Below are 5,799 nucleotides of genomic sequence, written 5' to 3'. Positions count from 1 at the left end.
ATAGGAAGTAAATTTTATATGTTGATATGTCATCAAATCAGAGCATGAAATAAAGATATGAATGTTTCTCATTTATGAATCTTTATAATAATGGTAGACATTTTGGATTTTTTAACTATTATTAATTTGTTATTCTACTGTCTTAGATTGGCCAACTGTAGTGAATAAGATAATGTAGACAAGACTTGGTAAATGCTAACCCAACTATTACCTAGAAATACTCATTTTTTGGCACTTCACTCTTTCTATTTATGTACCATTTCAGCCAACTGTTTAAACCCAAATCTCCTTTTTCTTTTCTATACTGCCCCAGATTCCAGCATTTAAAACCTGCCTCTCTCTTGGGTATTCCTTGCTCAAAAATGTCTTCTACCTTACTAACAGGATACTTTGCAAACTTCTTAGCTTATTCAGCATCCGAAGAGATACTCAATTATACTTTGTTGGTAATAAAAATAACAATCTTTGTATTCTGATTAATATGTTCTACCACTATAGTAAACACTTTTCATAGGCTATTCTGTATAGTCACTCAAAACTAATCTACAAAGCAGGCATTATTATTATTTTTCTTATCTACATGAGGAAGTGAATGATTAGTGGGTCTAATGACTATTCCAGGGTCAACTTATATTTGATCTCACCTTTGTTGGTTTCTTTACATTACTGTCTTTTGTTTTGTTTTGTTTTTGGTACCAGGGATCAAACTCGGGTCCTTGTGCTTGCGAGGCAGGTGGCAGAACCATTGAACTAAATCCCCAGGCCTTTACATTACTTTCTGAATAGAAGTAAGTCCCTAGTCATAGTTATATTGTTTTAAATGTTAGCTCTGAAAAGTTTATATTTTCAAAACTTATTGCGGTAAAATACATAGAAAACTTAACCTTGTATGCATTTCAAGAGTTCAATTCAGTGATACTAAGTCCTTTCACAATGCTTTGCAAACATAAACTTTACCCATTTTCTAGGACTTTTAGTTTCCTAAATGGAAATTCTGTATGCATCAAACAGTATTTTCCTTTTCTCTCTTACGTCCAACCCATGGCAACCTGTATTTTTTCTTTCTCTGTAAATCTGCCAGTTTACATACCTCATACAAGTGGACTAAGACAATGTTTTTCTTATGTCTCTTTTCAAGGTTCATTTATATTGTAGGATGTATGAGAATTTCGTTTTTAAGAATCAGTAATATTCCATTGTATCTAGAAGCCACATTTTGTTCTTTTACTCATTGGAAAAATTGACTGTTTTCACTTAGGGGCTACTGTGAATGAAGTTGCTATGAACATTGATATTCAAATGTCTATTAAGTCCCTGTTTTCAGTTCTTTTATGTATATACCTACATGGAAATTCTGATTCTAAATTTTGCAGGAAGTGTCAAACTGTTTCCCACAGCAGCTGTACCATTTTACATTCTTATGAGCAATGCACACTGGTTCTAATTTTTCCATATCCTTGCTGACACTTATTTATTTCATTACATTTCTGTTAATAACTATCCTAGTGAGTGTGAAGTGATAGTTCATGGTGATTTTTACGGTTTCATAATGATTACTGATGTTGAGTCTCTATTCATGTGCTTAGGAACCATATGTATGAATTTTCTAGGGGAAATGTCTATTCAAGTTTTTTATCCACTTAAAAAGTGATTTATAGTTTTTGTTGTCATTGGCTGGTTTTAAATTTTTTATTAAAAATATATATAAGAGACTGTGATAGGCACTGTGAGGGATAAAAATTATATAGTTGGTTACTACTGGGGGCGCCTAAGACAATGTACAATGGATACACGGATAAGGATAAGAAATGCCCAAAGAAGCACACACATGGAAACAGAAAGAAACAATACTCCTTTTGCAAGTCTTTTCAGAAAAAAATCAGAGAAGCCTCCATGAAATCACTAGCACCAGAAAGGAGCTTTCAAGGAAGGCTTGGATTTCTGTAGGCACCCACAGGGCTGGGAGGATGTTCAGGCAGAAGATATAGCATGACATCAAACATGGATTCAGGCACAATTTGGGCACCAATATCTAGTTTAGTTATTCACAAAGGCTGGATAAGCCTTTATTGTAAAGACCTTAAATATCAGAAGAACAGATTACAAACTGCTTTAATAAACAATAGGGAACTTGTGGAGATTTTGGAGAAGAAAAGAGATCTGAAGAGATCTAGATCTTGAATATTTCCTCTGTTCTCATGCTTTTGTTGAGCTATATGTCACATAACCTCTAGTAGGTGCTCTGTACATATCAAGCATCCAGCCAATGACTGATGGGTAGAACAACATCCAATATACCAGTCTTTTGCTGCTATGTCATTTACCACAACATGTAGAACATCATTGGAATTTTTAACAGTGTGACTCTCTATATAATTATTTTGTCAAAGCTACTAATGGTTTTCCAAAATAATGCAGGGATTACCTGAGTGTGTCTTTTATGCCAATGAATTTTATAGAGACTGCAGGAATTGTTTCAGTATGTCTTTCTTGGAGCAATTAAGAAAACAAACAAATAAACAAACAAAAATAGAGCTCTTACAAAGAGAATGCAGGAGTCCACAACAGGCCTCAATCATTTTTTGGCTCCAGATATGAAACCCTAGTCAGTTCCAGCCTACACTCTGTGATTCAGTTCTGTGATGGTAAATGTGAATAGCTGTATTTTTTTTTCAGATAGAAATAATTCACATTGAAATCAACATAGACAAGGGAAAGGTTTTCTTATAGTCATCAGATTGAATGGCACATTTTTCTTTCCTTACACAAGTATAGTGTTTGTGGTTTCTAGAATCAGCAGAAACTGAAGTACTCGTGAGCTTTTTAAGTGCTTAACAATGCTTCAGCTTCTCCTTATTGTAGAATAAACCACAAGGGCATTTACATGTGTCTGTAACAATTCAAAACAACTCATACTGTAAAAGGTCAATATTTCTACTACTTAAAGATGTTAGTGTCAAAAAGCAAAAAGGAAAATGGTATACCCCCCTCAAGAGCCCTGTAGTATAGATGTTATGCCTCTAACATTATAGATAGGGCTACAGTTATATAGATTTATAACTTTTCAGATTTAGCTAACACTGACTCCCGAATCTGTGACTTGACATAATAAAAGTTACTTTTTGCCCCTCTCTTAGATAGCTGGGCAAAAGCAGCATTCTATTTCATGCAGTTGTTGTGGGACTTGAGGTGAGGGAGTCATTCTATTAAGGGTTCTCATAGTCTCTTAGGCCACTTGGTTATTTTGTATATAGGTGGCAGGTAAGGGAAGAAAAAGTCATGGAAGATGACTTGAAAAGTGCTAGAAACCTAAACGACTTTAGCACATACTCCACTGCTCAGGACTTAGCCACATGGACCCACTTAATTGCAGATAGGCTAGGAAGTGTAGTCTCATGTATTAAAGAAGAGGGTGAAAAAGCTAATAATACATGTTACCAATGAAATACTTTGCAAAATAGCACATCTTTGTGATTATCACATCCTTGCCTGTCAGTCTTATTCCCCAACACACAAAGCTGTGACTATATACTCCTTCTTTGGGCCAGTGGCAGCCCACAGCCCCATTTGGTTATCACTTCCAGCTCAGATGATATGAGACATAGTTCATTAGTCCATTAGGGCCCGATTAGGCTCAGAAATGTTGGGCTTTGCATTTAGTTGGTAAAGATTAACAAATATGACTAAACAAGCATGTCATTCTAAAGCATTTCCTTGTTTAAAAGCCTGAATACCTTTTTACTTAGTTGCCTCTATATTAAATGCAAGAGTTAAGTGAAGTGACATATAAGATTGTTTCTAGATATAACTGTATTAGTTTCCTGTGCATACTTTAACAACAAATTATTTATTTGCTTTGTTTTGTTTTTGTAGTATCAGGGTTTGAACTCAGGACCTTGCCCTTGCCAGATAGACACAGCAGCACTGAGCTACATTTCCAGCCCAACAAATTATTTATTTGTTAATACTCTAGAAATTATGGGGAAATGATTTTTGCCTCACAAAGTGTGTGGCTTTGGTAATTCTGGATATTTGTTGGCTTGTTTTAGTGTATTTCATTTCTTGTGTTAGATGATTAGTGGGCCAGTTCGGAGAGATTGAAAGGGATGAAGAAACATAATTTTGCCACAGTAGAGGTTTGATGTTTTATTTGCCTTTTTCTGAAGATCTGAACAAGAATCTGGTTCTCTGCTTATCTGGTTCAGCCACAAAACTTAAATGATTGAGTACATCAAATGAAGTCTTTTGTCTTCCTAATTATGGTGCATATATGCTCTTCTCATTGGCCTATACAAATCTCTATCTTCTTATTATTTCTAATGTTGGAAGTATATTTAGTTGAACTTTCCCATTAGGCATATTAAGGAATGTTAATTACAGAATATGAGATCTGTGTTCTCTTTGGAAGCACATATACTAAAACTGGAATGATACAGAGAAAATTAGCATGGCCCTTGTGCAAAGTTGACATGCAAATCTGTGAAGAGTTGTTCTTCTTTGAATGCCAAGGCTGAGGTTGCCTAAGGTCATAATCAATACTATAGGCCAGTGCCAAAGAACCAGGGGCTAGACCAAATAGGTAGTGACTTCTCATTCCCAGTAAATTGAAGAGATAGGATTTTGCAAAAAAATTCAAAAGCCAAAAGCCAGATACACCTGGAAGACATCTCTGAGAAGTAGTCATTTCCTAAGCAATAAAGCTACCTACCATAAGCATTTTACAAGCAGTAAAACAGAAATTGAACTAAAAATAAATAGAAAATTGTAAGACACAGAAACAAGGTACAACTCCAGACTTCCAGCTTGCCAAAGCCAAACCTAGGGGGCAATAAGGTAGAATAATTTAAAAGCCGCCATTCTGGATTCACTGAAGTGATGACAAAGGAAACACCAAAGAAGATTAATGAGGCTCTAGCAAAAAATCAAATGAGAAATAGTTTTCAGATACCTGAAGAGATGAAAATCATAGTGAAGGACATTGTTGGTGAATATAGAGTAGATAAAACTAGAAAAGCTTAGGAAAATGTTGAGACCCATGACTGCAACATTGGGAAAAAAAATGGAATCCATGAAACAGATCCAAGTAGATATGAAGAAGATTAAAAATTCCATTCAAAGTACATGCAGCAGAATGAACCAATGTGAGGATAAACTATCCAGTTTAGAAGACAGGTTTGTGGTTAGTGATCATGAAAAAAAAATATATATATATTTTTGTACTGGGGATTGAACTTAGGACCTTGCTTGCGAGGGAGGCACTGGATTGAAGAAGATTAAAAATTCCATTCAAAGTACATGCAGCAGAATGAACCAATGTGAGGATAAACTATCCAGTTTAGAAGACAGGTTTGTGGTTAGTGATCATGAAAAAATATATATATATATTTTTGTACTGGGGATTGAACTTAGGGCCTTGCACTTGCGAGGCAGGCACTGGAACCACTGAGCTAAATCCCCAGTGAAAAGAAAGATTTCTTAAAAATACAAAGGTACCATGAAAATCAATTCAACAGCTGCTAGATGATACAAAGAAGTAGAACATAATATTGATTGGAGTCAATGAAAAAAGGAGATAGTGCAAACAATGTAAAATACCTGTTCATAGAACAGATAACAGAAAACTTCCCAAGAAGGAAAAAAGAACTTGACATACAGAGAAGTGAGGACTATAAAACAACAATAGCCAAGACCAAAAAAATGTACACCAAGACATAATTTTCCAGATTCCAGAAATTCAACAACAGAATATTAAAAACTGTTAGAGAAAATAAACAAATCACCTATAAAATAAAGCCCATC

General features: G+C 34.9%; 1 non-coding gene across 1 annotated transcript; it reads left to right on the top strand.

Annotated features, from left to right (window-relative positions):
* Positions 1-4,392: 4,392 nt before the first annotated feature.
* LOC117284965 lies at positions 4,393-4,499 on the top strand. The gene has a single exon (XR_004515990.1). It is a non-coding gene; the product is annotated as a U6 spliceosomal RNA (small nuclear RNA).
* The last annotated feature ends 1,300 nt before the right edge of the window (positions 4,500-5,799 follow it).

The sequence above is a fragment of the Fukomys damarensis genome, unplaced genomic scaffold (assembly GCF_012274545.1).
Source record: "Fukomys damarensis isolate Sample0158 unplaced genomic scaffold, DMR_v1.0_HiC HiC_scaffold_47529, whole genome shotgun sequence".
Classification (NCBI taxonomy): Eukaryota; Metazoa; Chordata; class Mammalia; order Rodentia; family Bathyergidae; genus Fukomys; species Fukomys damarensis.
Note: the sequence above shows the minus strand (reverse complement) of the source record. Positions and strands in the feature narration are given on the sequence as shown.